Here is a 17,852-nt window from a genome sequence, read left to right on the forward strand (position 1 = left end):
GGTATCGCAATAGTCCTCTTGTATTTGCCTGCAAAATGGTACACATCATTCACGTTTTCTAATTGGATACCGACGCCAGAGTTTAAAAAGAATGAACAAAGGCAGGCAGTGCGTACGACTGCCAACTAGTAATTAAGTGCAGACGCTGTACGTGAGGTACGGCTACAAAAAATGAGACGGTCATTGTCCAGGTAGATGACATTATGTAAATGCTACCCGGCTCGAAGGAGTCAGCTCAGACGGTCGGCTTGCGTCATGGCCTATATATAAGTCAACAACCGGAGCCTAGCAACAGGGAAAGTGATCCAATTTTCTTCATTTGCTTGCAACGCGCATGTGCTGGAGAGACCATTTCTTGCACTGAGCCTCCGATCGCGGGGGACTGTACCATCACTGCACACATCGCCGAACGAGAGCTTATACTCTAGGGAGATGCCGGCATCTACGGCTCACGGAACGCGCCAATTGCGTGCGACAGACACTGATTGGCTAGCCGCTTCGTTGGCCACCAAGCCGAATATGTCCGCCCCACAAAGTGCGTAACATTGCGTTCAATGCTGAACAAAAAACAATTCCCTAATTACGCCTTAAATGAAGTATTTACAATGTGTCGCGCCACCTATTATTCAAAATAAAAACTGTTTTAAGCGTTAAGAGTTGTAAACAAGCGAGGCAAAACTTTCGTTCTTCTTCCTAGATGCCGCCTAAGTCTATTAGTTTTAAAAACTTTCTTGCAAGAAATGGCGATGTTTTGAAGCGTAGTTTCGTGGCTGTTGTGCTCACAGAATTTCACCAAGGATTATAGCCGCCGACTCGGCTGTGGGAGCTTGAACGGGTTCCCCTGCTGTGGGTCAAAACGAACAAAAACCAGAGGGAACGTGCGTTCGGTCGCGTTAGCTGCCGACGTGAGAGGAGCCAGCGTGCAAGCCCGCCAGGAAGAGAGGCAAGGCCGCCTTGCTTTTCGGGTCATTGGGTGGCTGACGAAACTGAAAGAAACGCTCTATCGACCCGTAGCAGTACATACGTAGGCGCGTAAGGCCGCCGACGCTGCCGCTCTTCACTGCTGTCTCGCTCTCTTTTTCCCCTAAAAGACGCAATGAAAAAACTCCAAACACCGCCTTAGAATTACGCTTCCTCTTCCTTTTCTTCTTTCTGTAGGACATATTCGCTCATATTTATTAGGGGATATCCAATTACCTAAGCATTCTTGCCAGGTCCGTCGACGGACGTGCTTGGTTAGCAGAAAGTGAACGTGCCTGAAAATAGGCAAAACGATGTTCTCCCCGCCGGATGCGTCTCTTTTTTCAATCCTTCGTGAACGCCTTCGCGGCATTTACGGAGTTCGAATTGACTTCAAGGGCGTCCCTTGTCGTGGATCGCAACAGCGCGAGGCATTTGCGGGAGTAAAAATCCCGCACAGAAATGTTTTGGTTGGTTTGATTAGATGGGTCATATTTTTATCGTTTAATTCGTTGATTGATTGACTGATTGATTGATTGACTCGATCTGAGATGTAGATTGCTGCCTGCATATTTCTTAATATTTTCTTGCGTCGTCAAAATCGCATTGAATGTCAGGCCATACTATACAACTTGTGAGCGGGCAAGAGAAAAAAAAATTGCAGTGGGTTGAGTCAAGTCGGCAGCATGAAGAACTGAGAGAGAGCACAGTCGTTCTTGATCACTTAATTAAGCTCTAATTAACAGCAGGGTGTGAATAGTGATCTGCTCTGATGCCAGCAGCACTTGTGCAGTGGTATCCGTTATTCGAGACTATCTCTCTCTCTCTCTCTCTCTCTCTCTCTCTCTCTCTCTCTCTCTCTCTCTCTCTCTCTCTCTCTCGTTCGTTCGTTCGTTCGTTCGTTCGTTCGTTCGTTCGTTCGTTCGTTCGTTCGTTCGTTCGTTCGTTCGTTCGTTCACAATATATCGCGACAGCAGGCACCATTGGTGTTTGAGCTACTAACCGAGTTGTATTCTGGCAATAGTGCGTCCATGGCTTTGCACAACCGATACCTTAGGCGCGTGACAGCCTAACACGTACGCAGGTCGTCTTCAGTGCCATCTTGACGCACCGACCCCGATACGGAGCCAGCGCCACTCAAACACCCACGCATCGCCCGAGGCTTTCTTCCCCGAACATTTCCTGGAGAGTTTCCAGGGCCTCCATTGGTTCTGTTTAGGTGTGTTTGTTTTCTTTCTCACAATCGTTGCTCGAAATCAGTCCCGCACCCGTTGTTCTTCCCTCTCTTCGAATTCGTCACAAAAATCTCACGCACGACAAACTCAGCGACATAAAGAAACAAAAGGCCAATAGTGTTCCCCTCAGCGTTTTGGTCAGTTGCATTGTGGTATGTATACATTAACTCGACAGAATACGGGTCGAGTTGATTATTCGAGAAAAAAAAGCCATGTTTTTAGAAGTAAACATGTAACTATGGCCGTTTATTGTCTAATTAAACGTAGCTAATGAGATGAACCTAAGCGAAATCTCGGCGATCCACTATACTAATTTCCGAGTTGCATCTGGAAAGCAATTATTACGAGAGCCGAAAATCACAGCTTTAATAGTGCAATCCGATGTGCGCGTTACGCTAGCAGCTGCAGTTACTCCTGGAAATAACTTTTGTCTAGCAGGTCTATAAAGAGAACTCAACATGTGTCTTTCATTTCAAAGTGATTTGTGGTTCACAGCTGATCTTTTGAGATACCTTTGATGGATGACGAAATGTCCTCTGCACTTGCAAAGAGGCTGCAGCCGTATCGATTTTACAAGCCGAAACATAGCTCTACGGAAAAAACTGCCTAGATGGTGTAAAGCCGTGAAACATTTCGGTGTCATCAAACATTTTGGTTACGTGTTAGGAAATCGGGAGGTTTATAAAGCCAGAAAATTTGCTGTTACAATCAACCTACGGTTCAGTGAAACATGAATACTGCAAATTTGCTCAACTATAGCTAAATGAAAACCGGTATGTCGTAGTCGATGGAAGAGCCGAATGCTCTTTATCTTATAATGTGGAATCACAGAGCAACTAACTACTTCATTTTACTAATGTGACGTGTGTAACTGCGTTTCCTTTCTCAGTGACCTTTCTCGTGACAATACCATTGCAGTAGGTTTTACGCGGTCTGTAATGCCGAACAATTCTGCGCTGCCATGACCCTTGGGAGGAGGACATGACATACAATAAAGCTTAACACTGGATGGGCTGAAAAATATTCATATTACATCAATAGCGAGAAATATCCAACAACTCAATATCAGGTTTACTCACGTTATTTCGAGTATGCTGGGATTTAATGCGTTTTAAAGGTGCAGTGCTTACTCGTCTTTGACGTGCCGCTCGTGCAAAATGAGGAGACAACTCATAAAAATACACCTAACAGGAAATAACAGGAATAAACAGTTTAGTTCCAGGTCTTTGAAACTTGAACGATCCTAGCTGTTTCGTCCGTCTGTGAAACAAATATTTACTCGGCATTTTGTGCTAAATGTGACAGAGCTCGCTTACAATCATCATCACATTTTTTTAATCCGTTGTTGAGCTGCCCTATACATATAAGTTACCTTAACTTCATGGATAATTTACTTTTTTTACCGACAGTAGCTATACAAAGTGCTAAATACCTCACAGCAAATAGACAGTTGCTTAACCGTTGCAAATTTTGGTGCTTATGTGTAAGAATGCTTCGACAAGTTGAACTGTTCAAATTTGAGCATTCAACGTTATACGCACAAAGCATCGCCTGATTTAGGAGGGAAAATAAACCGCTCATGAGGCTTTCCATCACGGAACCAATGTTCGCACGTTTGGTTTGGTTTATGGGGTTTAACTTCCCAAAGCGACTCGGGCTATGAGAGACGCCGTAGTTGGAGGGTTCCAGAAATTTCGACCACCTGGGGTCCTTTACCGTGCACACTGGCATCGCACATCACACGGGTGCCTTGCTTTCAATCGCCTCTATCGAAAATCGACCGCCGCGGTCCGGTAATGTTCACATGTAGTGTAAAGCAGTTAATAATTGCCAATCCTTAATTATACATGCAATTTGCGTGAGATATACAATTAAAAAATCTACAAATTTGGCAATGACGTGCGCGAATTCGTGAGAAAGTCTATCGCCTCCGCGAGCGTGGCGAGCGACCCACTTTACGGACGTACACGGCTGGAAACGCCGTATGAGCAGCTGCAGGGCGTGGGCACCGCAGCTGTTCTAAATTGCTCGCCCTTATTCTCTCTCTCTCTCTCTCTCTCTCTCTCTCTCTCTCTCTCTCTCTCTCTCTCTCTCTATACCCGCTTTTTGAAGCTTTTGCTAAACCTGTCACTTTCCCGACTGAAACACCGTTATTAAGGCAAAGAAAACTGGATGCAAACGCGATGCGCACTGCATGTGTCCTGAAAGTAGCGGGGAATATAAAGTTTTCAGCGATTGTCCGATATTTTTCTTTAGGCGGTTTTTGTTGCCCCGTAGAGAGCAAGCTGCCTTTGAAATCCCTGCTTTCAGAGACGTGCAGTAAACTGTTGCGTAACCGTTCAGTTAGGAACGTCTTACGTTGGAAACACATCTTGCTTACGCAATAAATTTAACGCTCCGATTTTTTTCCTTTTATTGCGTTAGTAATACTGCGCCAGGCTTCAGCCCGTCGCGTAGTCTCGGGAAGGGTCACGTTTGACGTTGAGCCACAGCCAAGCCGAATACGGCTTTAACCAAGCAGGATCCTGGCAGGCTGATTCTGACATAACCATCCCACGTGAAACGAGAGACCCAAGTTGGCAGCTCCTGCCAGCCCACACATAAAGCCCCTCTTTAACCAAGCCGTATGAACGTGCCTTATTGGGCTCTAGGAGTAACGTGAATGCCAGGGTCCTGGCTGGCTGATTCTGACATAGGGGTCCCATGTGAAACGAGAGACCCAAGTATTGCTAACGCAATTCAACCCGGTTTAATCAGTGCTAATTACCACATCCAATTTGTTTTTCATCTTATCAGTAGGAGTTTTCGGTCGTACTGAGTTGAATTACTTGCTTGGCTCACACACGTGAGGCACGCACGTGTGTGAGTCTTGTGAGTTTTGTGAGTCTTGAACGCATTCATCATCATTCCGCTCTCAGCCTGATGTCCTGATCCTCATACCGTAATCTCATCAGAAAGAGAGCTTCAGAAAAAAAAAAAAAAAGTTGAACAGTTCGACGCTTACGGAGATGGATATCGAGAATTAGCTAATGGTACTTTACCGCTCATGGCATGACCATGCTGATTTGCATGTTGGCGTAAAGTAAATTGGGATTGGCCACTGTAACATGAGTGTGAATCCCCGGTCGATGCAGAGGGAGGACTCACACCTCTGAAGAGTATAGGGGATCCCGTACGTCAACGCTACTCGAGGACCATCGTAATAGACGACGACGCGGCGACCTCGCTGAGGCCTATTGCTCATAAACCTGATCACCGAGCTGCAGGCTCTTTCCGAGTCCGGACACAGCGATGGACGGCGCCGCGTCAGCTAAAAAGAGGCTATCACAATAGTACACGGAGGTAAAAGAGGGAGATGAATGAGCCTTCGGAACGGGGATGGCGCCTTCTTTGCTTGCAGCTATTAATGGAGGTAGGGACCCCACCTACCATCCCCCTCCCTTAAATATACTTAATAAAGTTTTTCACTCAATGGATGAAATAGATTTAGATGGTGGTAGCAGTGTGGGACGGAAAATGCAAATACATGCAAATAAATACATGCAAATACATAAATGCAAATAAATACATGCAAATACATGCACAGGCGAAAAGAAAAAAGACTAACTTTGTTTTATTGTGTAATAAATGGTTTAGTCCTGGTTAAGAAAGAACATTACATAAACGAAGCAAAGACGCGCGTCACTCGTAATAAGCATAATAAACACGTCCAGGTAGAAAAAAATTTTAGGACTGTTTTAAATACTCTTTTTTTTCCTGCCACATCATCCGACTGGAACAGCCTTCCTAACCACGTTGTGAATGCTCAATCCCGAGAGCAATTTGCTACCCTTATATGCAAATATTTAACGCAGGAGTGCACATAATTTTTACATTACATTGACTGTATTTTATGAACTGTGTTTTATTGACTGTACTTGCTGTTTTATTGTACTGGCCTGCGTTTATAAATTTTGATGTCAAACCCACTCCTATCTTAGTCCAGATAGACTGATAGTATGTACAAATAAATAAATAAATAAATAAATAAATAAATAAATAAATAAATAAATAAATAAATAAATAAATAAATAAATAAATAAATACAATTATGAAAGAAGAAATGATTGATACGTTGCCTTCCTATCGGTTGAATACGTAAGCAATGCTGTAATGGCGGCTAGTTGGTTTTCCATCATCATGTAGGTCTTGTCTTGTGTTAGTGAATCGTCTTGAGTTATCGCGCACGTACCAGTCTTGTCTTGTGTTAGTGAATCGTCTTGAGTTAAAGTTCAGCGCGCCTACATGATGATGAATACGTAACATCATGTACGCCGTTCCATCAGCACAAGTATCATCATCATCATCATCATCATCGGTGTCGCCCCAGCTTTTATTCTCGGTGCGCTCGGTCAAGGCAAAAGCGAAATATTGGCGCAAAGAATTCGTGACGCATGCACGCATCCACCTCATCCCTGCATCCCTGTCCCATCCCATGCGCAACCTGATGAAACACTCCCACTCTAAGAAGGAACATCCACTCTTTGTGTAACTCAGCATGACATCCCTTTAGGTCCCCCTAATAAAAAAAAAAAGACGCTTCTAAAATGACACGAAGCCGCTTTCAATTTTGCTACTGACTGATTGCGCTGGGCGCGATATGAATGACTGCGAAGACGAGTCGGATACGCGACTGGGGTTGATTATTTCACCATGGAGTCATTTTTACCATAATTCGCCATTTTACCATGCGGCTGTGGTTGGTTTTTCCTTATGGTTATGTTACCATCAAAAAATGGAAAATCTTCATTGTCATATCCGATAGATTGATTTGATCGGTATTGTTGTGAGTGGGCTTGACTGTATGTCCTTAGTGTGCACTTCAGCAGCGCATTTTCAGCTTGGGTTCACGGATAGTGCTGGTGATCTATGCCAACTCTACGTATCTAGCTGCGCTTTCAATGTCGTAGACCACCACAACCCTTCCTCTTTTCCTTTCTCTCACCCAGTTCGGGATAGAGGGCCAGAAAAGATCCTGCTCTGCTCAGCGATCGTTGCGCCTTTCTTTGTCGAAATAGCCCCCACCCCCCTCCCCACTCCCAGCTGCATGAAAATAATAATTGGTTCACAGGAAAGGAAAAGCGCAGTATTTGTCGCACTTGTTCTGTGGACACCTGAACCTCGCCATAAGGGAAGGGATGAAGGTGGGAGTGAAAGTGGAAATAGAGAAAGGGGAGTCGTAGTGGAGGGTTCCGGAGTAATTTCGACCACCTGGGGATCTTTAAAGGGCAGCTGCATCACTTTTTAAAAAAAATGAGTTCGGAATACAGATATATAGTTTACGACACCCTGAACACGAATACGATGTTAAATTTAGTCATAAGTGACCGCAAACTACTTTTCAATCAGAAAAACGTGCACCAACGCCGTGGAGCGTTTTGAAAGTGGCGCTCTTGCCTCTGATTGGTCAAGCGCGCCGTGACGTCAATGACGGCGTGCCATTGAGTGGTAGCGGCGGTCCAAGCGATTGTACATGCACGCACGTGCTTTTCTGTGGATGTATGCCGCTGAACATGCAACGATCACGCTGCTCAGGGGAATATGATATTGAGCCGTACTTGTTCGAACCAGCGGCGGCTTCGGAACAAGGTGACACTGGCGGCAGCGGCGACATGACGAGCGAGGAGACAGCGCTAACCTTTTCCCGCATGGGAAATTCACGCCGGTACGTACCGCTGCGCTGCACTGCTGTATGCGCCTGTGATCCGCTCTCAATTGAACATATCAGCGTTACTCGTGCCCTAAATCTCCTGCCTGACTCGAACGAAGCAGTGTCACGTCAATAAGCTTGATGTGCCGATTGTAAACAAATGAATTCATCCAGACGAGCCGTCGCCCCAGTTTTGTTGCGTGAATTTAGTCATTTATATGTCAGCAAGAGCAAAAGTCATGCTCTCAGCTCCCGCAACCTCGAGTACGTATACATTTTAATCTGGCGGGATTTAGCAAATTAACGCGGGAGCGCGGTATCGACGAGAAGCCAGGCCGCTGCCTCGCTGCGCGCGCGTAATCCCATTTAGAACACCGGTAAAAATACCGAAACGCTAGGACAGCTATCGGCAGTCACGCGCTGCCATGTCGCGAGTTTAGCGCACTTCATTTAGCTGCGCTTAACATCGCGACTTCGACCACAGACATCAAGCTGCCCCGATTTCTTTTCTTAATTGGGATAGTTGTTGAAATGAGTCTGACAGTGGGTAGCTCAAAAGAAAGATGAACACAGAAGGCAGGGGGACAAGACACACACTAGACTTGCGACTGAATTTTACTCCGGAAAGAACGAGTTTATACGCATTTTTTTTATCTTTATCCTGGTGCAACCAAGGAAGATAAAAAATGCATAAATGCATCCTCTTCAGAGTAAAATTCAGTTGCAAGTCTAGCGTGTGTCCTTGTTCCACTGACAGGGATATATAACGCGCCCCAGTCCGACGCGCGCGGCTAGCGCGGTCGTTCGCGTTCTCCCGGTTCAAGTTACGAAGCACGGCGCGCACTTCGTGCACTGGGTGCGGCGTTGGGGTTCCTGGCTATGCATGAGCGCGTGTAGAAGGTATGGCGCTTCTCACATCCCACTAATTACCCACTCCCTCCTCTTAAAAAAAAAAAAAAAAAGTCCTACTCTCTGGCATTACTTCTCACAGTTTTCCAGCCGCGTCAGCGGGCGCCAATGCTGAATAGTTTTACTTTCACCTGTGCCTTCATCTGCCCGGCCACCCATCTGCCCCACAGAACAAAAAGGTAAACAGAACAGAAGCGCAATATGATGTATTGGGCCTCTTACTTCGAGTTTTCTTCTTTTTACGAAAGCAGCTCTTGGCGGCGGAGAGGTGCTCTTGTGTGCGATGACAGAAGGCACAGCACCGGTTTTCAATCGCGCAGATTTGATCGGTATCCCAAAAGATCGCATCAACGACAAGCTTTGGTGATAGGCACTGTCGCAAAAATGATCTGAGCAGATCACCGACGATTTTGTAGGCGTGAAATCCTTCCTCTTGACCGCGGCAACCCACTGCGCCGATAGCTTGCGCTCCTTTGGGAATTTATGAAACGCGACATCCTCTCGGCCGCCAGTGCTGCGCAGAACCACGGCATGGTCATTCTTTTCGTGAAGAACGGTGCAAGATGCACTTAAAAAACTTGCGGTAACGTTCGCAAGAAGAAAACAAGCGCGAGACAAAAAAAAAAAAAAAAAGTTGCACTGCGTAGCCTGCAAGCGACAGGTGATGCACGGCCTGCTCGGGCAATAGAAGCGGAAGAGAGGTAGACGCCGTCCTTGACGTCACTACCGCCTGTCGTACTCCTGTCGTCTGCTACTGACCTCCCCCCCTCCAGCGCTGTGCATTGCGGAGAAGCCTGAACGGGGTAGCAACTTTAATCAATGATTACGTCACTATTTCAAAAGATAAAGCCAAAATATTTCGTATACTTAACATAAAAATCCTGCAGATTCGACCCTCTGAAGCGCATCAAATTCTAAAACCGGTGCAGCTTCCCTTTAACGTGCATTGACATCACACAGCACACAGATGCCTCTCTGTTTCGCCTCCATCGAAACGCAGCCGCCGCCGGCCGAGTTTGAACCCGGGTGCTCCAGCAGAGCAGTTGGTCACCTTATCCACTGCGCCAACAAGGCGGGGCCCAGCTGCATAGTCAGTCTCCTTAGCTGGAACTTCAGACCTGAAACTCTCTTTTCGACATTAAAACGTTTTCAGCACCGCCACCCTCTTCCACCCCAGATGATGGTTCTTTTCGGTGGAAACCTTCCAGATGATTTAGAGCCCTGTCGCCTGCATTTATTCGAGTCTGCTCCTGAGAGCAGGATGCCCACACAAAGAAGTGACGCCCGGACAAAAAGACGCCTCGTCGAGTGCGCTCGCAAGAGCTATAGAGCTCTTTCAGGTATACGCCCCACGACACCCAAGTACACTTCAGCCAACAAAACATTGTTTTCGGCCCTTTCTAACTAAAGTATGAGATAACATGGCCGCCACGCCAGGGTCGCATCAAGTACAACATGTATACAATAGACACTGCACGCTGCCCTACTTGTACCATGACCTCAATTGTGCCAGCAATATCTCCTTTCTATTATCGTGTTTTCGTCCACGATGATACGTTCGGTGGAAAACGTCTGGAGTGTATCTGATTAGCTCCCCGTGGCCAAAACAAGCGTCATGCTGTCCACGTCTGCGGCATTAAGGTGCAGCTTATAGGAGCCGAGCGTAAGGGGACACCTCACGATCTATATAGATCGGCGGTCCATACGAGGCATATACTTCTGCAATGTTATCTCAGATGTCCAGCGTGTCCAAGGCTTTATGGTTCTTGCAGCCTTATCTTCCAAATGTGAAACAAGGCACTTCATTTAACGGGGACAGCTAATCAAGTGGCTTTCGATTTAGCAATCTCTTAAGATTTCGTCGAATTCTTTTTTTTTTTCACAATTATTAGATAATAACACCAGATTCTCGAAGAAATTTCCAGGCCCTCAGCGATGAAGTGGATGGATGGCGTAGAAAAGACCCTTCGCTTCGCCACATCTTGTATATACTCCGGTGAAGGGGTGAAGTTGAACCCCAGTACTTAGGAGAGTTCTTCGCTTCTTTTCTTGTGGATATACACACAAGCAGCGAATACAGTGTGTATAAGATCGAGGCAAAAAAAAAAAAATACCGCACTTAAGAGAGGTCTAAGTGACTACTTAGACCTCTCTTAAGTGCGGTAAGGCGAAAGCCTTTCCTGTGACTCTTCGCACTCAATTGCCGCTTTATCCCTCATTTGCTTTTCTTTTTGTATCTTTTCTTTATCGACGAACCTGGCTATTTTGTCGTCGAATTGACTTTCTTGGCTCTAATTAATAAACTAATTTCTCCACATCAACAAAATTTTGCACACATACACATTTTTTTAACCTCTACCTCATACAACCATGATTTACTCCACACGTTTTCGCAAACATAGCCAAGTAAGGTTTTTGCATTTATAAACTAGACCTCACCTCAGAATATTAGACAGGTGACAGCTACATATAAGGAGGAGGAGGAGGAGAAGGAGGAGAAAAACGCTATACTTAGGCCATGCATGGCCTCCGAGGATGGGAATAAACGCAGGGCCTAGTGAACTTGCTGCCCAGGTGCCACGTCGTCTAGCTTAGTGGCTATATGCATGAGCATTCTGAAAGCCGCAAATTCAATTAATCATGCAGTGGCGCTGGACCATTCACCCCGCATATACTAATCACTGTAATATGGTACGCGGCGTCGTGTGTCGGCCATGTTATTAAACAGTCGTAGACGGAGAGATACATACGACCGGATTCATTCAAACTTCGTGCAAATTATTCGAATAGCTCTGTACATATTCGAATCGTCTCGAATAATTTAAAATATTCTCTACTTGATTCATTCAAACAATAAAATAAGATATTACATATTCACTATTTGAATGTCCGAATATACGCATAATCATAAAACTAAGGCCCACAAACCGTTCGGGTGTCATCCGCAAGGAAGGTTGCGTTTTTTTTTTTTTTCCCGCGTGCCAAAAGACCATAATTTCTCCAAGGCAGAAGAAGGTCAGTCGTTTTCACGGGTTGATCAGCACCGACTCGTCGACTGGCGCCGACCGCCCTTGCCGAACTGAAATCGAAGACGCGGCGTGGTGACGCAACGCTCTCGATTGCGAGATAAAGGAGATGGGGAGTGAGAAAGATGTAAGAGAACACAATGAATCTTTGCTGCGTGCCCATTTGTTCGCGAGCTGCCTCGTAAGCACTTAGTATGGTATTTTATGGTATGATTTGGTATACGCCATGATTGGTTTGACGTTCCAAAGGCTTTCCTGTGCACTAACGTAATCACAAAACACAAAAAAAGCGCGTCATATGAAAGTCAGGCAAAGAAAAGATGTGCTGATGTCTAAAAGCGGCGCAAGCTAAAATATATATTGTTGGATGTCAGGCGGATCGAGCCGCTTCACGATCCCACCGCCGTCACTAGTGTTAGATGTCGGGAGCCGGTGCCGCTTGGAACATCTTCGAGAACGACGTGCGACCAAACAGGGGCGTGAACACCACCGTCACGATTCTAAACCGTGTATCAATTCTCCGAGTGAACGAGACGAGGTGAACAAAAGGCGACTTTATACATTATTTACAACAACATCGCCGCGGGGGTTGAAAGCTACTGGCTATACGCGACTGTCTTCGCACAGAACCAGCCAGGGAGATTTCGCCACGTCCCCTTAAGGCGAGCAGCACAACACTCAACAGACGCTCACTATGGTCTCACTCGACAACCGGCAGTGTGCCTTCCTTTAAGTCAGGAATCCGTTGGCATTTGAACTGTCCTATCCGGAGACAGCAGTTGGTGGCTGCCCAAGAGGCCCAATAGCGAGCGCGCTGGTCTCCCGTCACGGATCTGCCGCGGCGCGAGAGGGAGAGGCGAGCGCGCCTCTATGACGCCGGCTGTCGCTGAGGGGCCATGGAGTCTGGCCAGACTGTGTCCAGATGTGTCCGATGCCGAGGCTTCTCCTCAGTATGCCGGTGCAATGTGGAGCAACACTGCGGCTTGTAAAGGGACGTCAGGCGCTCGCCGGCACCCGCTTGGCTTTAATCGTCGAACGCCGCAGGAGCCGCGCGAAAAGCAGCTAGGAGCCCGGCCGGGAGCAGGAAAAGAAAATGCATGGGCCTGCTACTGGTCCTGTAGCTGAGCCACCTGCGCGGCCTCGTGCGGACAGAAGAGAGATAGTAGAGAAGAAAGGAAAAGAAGAGGGAGATAAAGACGAAAACCGCAACAGCCGTCAGTGGTCCTGAGTGCCCCTGCCCCCTAGAATTTTTGTGCATTGGGGAGTCCAGTCTACTATGCAAAAAGGTTTGGTTTGGTTTATAAGGTTTAAAGTTCCAAACCAATTCAGGCTATGAGAGATTCCGTAGTGGAGGGCTCCAAAAATTTCGATCCCCCGGGGTTCTTTAATGTGCACTGGCATCGCAAAGCACCCGGACGCCACTTAAATTTCGTCTCCATTGAAATGCAGCCACTGGCGGTCGGGTTTGAACCCTAGGATGAAATCATTGAGCATGTTTTCTTGGATTGCTGGGACGCAGTTTTCTTGTTTGACGTTCTCCAAGAGAATCTTAGTAGTTTCCGCTTCACCCCCGCGGTATTAGGTATCTCCGGATTGAAAACGAGGACGGCATTCCATATGCACTCGTAATGGCGCTGGGCCTGCATAATATATGGAGAAGTACTATGGCGGTGCGTAACTCAGATCTTGACGCACGACCAGTAAGAGTGGTTTAAGGAAGCCGTTGTAAAGGACCGAGAAGTTATCAAACTGACTGAACCAGTATTTGACTGACTACCGCCCATTAAAATATTAGTCATTGAAATATATTAGCCATGTTACCTCAATCAAATACCGCCGATGGTTCGTGTGTAAATACTATATAATTTGAGTGCGATAATAAAAACCCTTCGTGGGCCTATACGTAGCGTGCCCGTCTGGAATGCAGAGGACCTGGTCCCGTATTCCGAGTTTGCGTCGTTATCGAAGTGTCGCTATCTCACGTGACCTCGAGCCATCTGATTGGTGGAAACGCCGGAACCGGGTGTTATCACTACGGAACCGGAAGAGGTATCAACATGGTGTTCCGGCGTTTCCACCAATCAGATGACTCGAGATCACGTGAGACAGCGACACTTCGATAACGACGCAAACTCGGAATACGTGCCCTGGTTCGAACCCAAATGGTGACCAATGTATTTCATTGAAATACTTCTAGTTTCTGATATACCTAGATACCTCAAATAGACAAACCGCCGCGCCAATTTTGGCTTTATTTGGGCCCTTCCCCAATTAGTTATATTTTGAGTGTGGGGTATTTGAAGTTTCCACGCGAGCTGAAATGTTTGTGACGTCATGATTTTTCACAATTTTTCCGCATGAATATTTCCGAGACGCTGAACCGACTAGGCGCGGCTTTTCGGACGTCATCGCGCCTGCAGAACCGGCCGTAGCACTGCGGGATTGCACAGGCTGTGTAATGAAAGCGCGCTGGTTTTCCGGCTTGTTATTTTGCTTTTCCGGCCGCTTGCAGACGGAATGTGTACAGTCGCTGAGCTCACTCTTGCCGGGCACTTTCACTTCCGGCCAGCAGCCACGTACATCGCCTGAGAGACGACTACAATAAAAATAAACAGAGGCGCACTGAAGTCTCGTTACGTGCGGAAATGCGGAAGTATTGCGAGTTCTGGACCTATATAGTAACGTTATGAGCTCTTTTTGACTTTCGTTGTTATTCTGATGTCTACGAATTTACTTTCAATCTTTACTTACGTTACTACCTTTTATCAGTTGTTTAATCCTTCGTCTTCTTATTTTTATTTATTTAATTTATTTTGTCTTGTATTTTTAACCTTTACTTTCATTTCTAACTTTTTTTCACAAGTTTCTTTACTTACTGCTGCTGTTGCACATTCCTTCTCCGTCTTCCAGAGTGACTCAATGGGAGTCCGTCTTTCAATGCGCAACGTTACTTCTCTCCTAAGATACTTCTCTAAAGGATAAAACTAGCATATGCGAGAATATAGGACTAGCCAGCGCCACGAACGGAGCGGCGGCGGACGGTATCGAAGGGTAGAGGCCTGGCGGCCATGACGGCGGCTGCTCTGTTCCACGAGGCGTCCGAAGCGTGCAACTAAACGTTCGCACCCTTTAATTCAAAAATGAGAATATGTTGGCGTGGTCCCGGCCAACGTCCAGGTATAAGGATATCGCGCCGGACGGGCGCTATGACTCCCGCAGGCCAAGGCCAGGTACGATTGCACGATACTACAAGAGATTGTAAAAACAGCACTCCTTAATCCTGAACTCCATGTTGCTTAGCTGACCGCGCACCTATGACCAAAGTCACTTTAAAGACCTGAAATGCGCGCAACGGCACGCGTGACGACACAAGGACGACCTCGTCTCCGATTGTAAGTAGAATACATAGTTTCGGTTTGCTTTTATAAAGCTTCGTGCCGTTCGTGCCAGCCCGCGGCGTCGGCGACTATCGGCCGCGCATCAGCCAGCTAACCAATCGTATTTGGACGACGGCGTTACGGATGGTAACTGGCGGTATTGAGAGCCTTCCGAGGTTCTATTCGCCTAATTGGTTTTCCAAGCAATCAAGTACTGTTCAGCGCGTCATGCGGTGAAGCCTCACACGCAGGCTGCTTGTGAAGGGCTGCCGCCGCTACCGCGTCGTGAGCGATGCCGAGGAAGCCCTTAATATTTTCGAGCGTCTCTGTCTAGAGCACTGTAGCCTCTGCCTTGAGGCGAACGGCAACAATGCCGAATCGAATCCAGCGTTAGCTTAATGGCCCGCGCCAAATTTGGAGGTCACCATCGTGTTCGCCATAGCCGATTAGGCTGCAGGGACATCCATTAATTTTGGTCGAAGATAGACGAAGTCAAATTTTAGGTGTGACCTGGACCAAAGTTGGAAGTGGTAAAGTTAAATTTGGAGATCACCATCGTGTTCACCACATTCGATTTGGGCTGGACATCGTTTTTGGCCCAAATCGGGCGAAGTAAAATCGGGAGTGGTCGGAGCCATTTTCGGGTATCATAATCGAAGCGGTCGGCGCCGCGACGGACGTGACTTCATAGCGCACAGCTGTGGCGGCATCAAGTCATGGGGTATGAAGCTCTCTTTACGTACCTCTCTTCCAAACCACAGACGACCTTCAATAATTCGAGCAATCGAGCTAACGCTGCAAAATAGTTTAATGCGAAATCATTAGTAGGCTATGCTGTGTTCGCAAAACCTGTCCGAAAAACTTGTCATCAAGCCTTTGAGGCTGGTTGTACTGTAGTGTTTATTTGACAGAAACCCGTCGATCACACAATGCAGAATAATAGCGGCTTCTTCTATGCCGAACTCGAGGTGAGCAGCTCCCCTCGGTGGCGATGGCACGCGCTCGTTACGTGCCCTTGGTCTTCATAGCTGGCAGCTGATGGCATGCGCCACGCTCCCTCCTGTAGGGCACCTCGATGCCAGCGTCGGCGTGCTGGCATCGAAGCACCCTGTCCCTTTTGGAGGCTGGGGTGAAGGCGTCGCCGTCGCGCCCCTACGTTACTATGGAGACTACTATGGACCGCTAGTTAAGAACTATTATTTTTCTGACGTGCTCGGCGTGGTGTAGTCGGTTAAAAGCGCTCAGCTAATGATCGGCGACGTAGGAGTTCGATTCCCGATGGATTCCCTGCCGATATCCCACGGAATATTAGGGACGGATCTCGCCCACGTGAGATCAAGACGCCCGGAGGGGAGAGGAGGGTGGCTGGTCCTGATGGTGCTGGGATAGGTAGGTCAACGCCGTTTGCGGCGGGGGCTAGCCTGCCATCGAAGTTTTATTTGTTGAAGGCCGTCATTGCATCCGCCACCGCTTAGGTGGTGGACGACGGCTGTTGCGGCGCGCGTCTTTCTCTCAATGTTCTTTTTCTTCACTACATTCTCTCTTCTGTCCGCATGAGGCAGCGGAGGTGGCTCAGCTACAGAGCCAGTAGCAGTCCCGCGCATTCTCTTTTCCTTCTTCCTACAGCCACAACAAGACGCCCGGCTGCGGTATTGGAGTACCCGGGTTCGAACTCGACCGATGGCGGCTGCGATTCGACGGAGGCGAAACGGAGATGCCTTGTGCTGTGCGATGTCAGTGCACGTTGATGATCCTTATGCAACCCTCCACTAATTGCGCCTCTTCCCGTCGTTCAGCTTATATTTCCGCCTTCCTTCCCTTATGGCGCTGTTCAGGTGCCGAAGAAAAAAGCGAGATACTGCGCTTTTTTTTCCCCTACAAAACCAATTTACATTTTTTTTTTTAAAGCGAGAGCTTTCGCTCCGAGGAGGAACCACTTGGCAATTATGACGCCACTCAGCCACCGCAGAAACGAAGGTAACCGTGCTCTCTCCTCTGCCTTGTCCCGTGGCCATGCATGATGTTACTCAACTGCAGCTAGCTGGAGCACTCTAGCATCTGTCTGGTTCGAGGCCATTCCATTCAAGGATGGTCCTCCCTGTCTCCGTTTGACTTAATCTTTCTCTCTGCGCTCTCGCCATGTGTTGTGTATCCCCATTTTTTTCCAGCTCCTCCGTCGAGGTTGACATGGGGAGATTTAGAGCTCGCTTGGAGCATTTCCTAAGTATGGTGTCGATTCTGTCACTTTCAGCTTTCTTGATGTTGAGGAAAGGTGTGGCATAGCGATGACGTAAGCCTGGGCCATCTTCAGTAAACTGCATTCTTTGAGACCGTGGCCTTTGAGCGCTACTCTCTTGAAGATGTCCGTGACTTGTGCCGCGTAATTCTCCAGTTTCTTTATGATGTTTGTGTTCTGGCCTTTCGCTTGAAGGACCATTCCTAATATTCTGGTTTCCACTACTTGAGCTACCGAGGAGTTTCCTACATTCACCTTTATGTCTGCTTTACCCTTATTATTTTTCGGGTATGAGTTTTGCGGCAAGTAGGATAGGCCTCTTTCGGCAGCGTACTTGACTACCTTGTCCGTGGCGGTTTATAGTTTACTATCTCTGCGTCGCTGCCCTTATTTATCCAAAGATTTATATCATTTTTAGGT

The sequence above is a fragment of the Amblyomma maculatum genome, chromosome 10, assembly GCF_055883805.1.
Source record: "Amblyomma maculatum isolate TAMU_Amacu chromosome 10, ASM5588380v1, whole genome shotgun sequence".
Lineage (NCBI taxonomy): Eukaryota > Metazoa > Arthropoda > Arachnida > Ixodida > Ixodidae > Amblyomma > Amblyomma maculatum.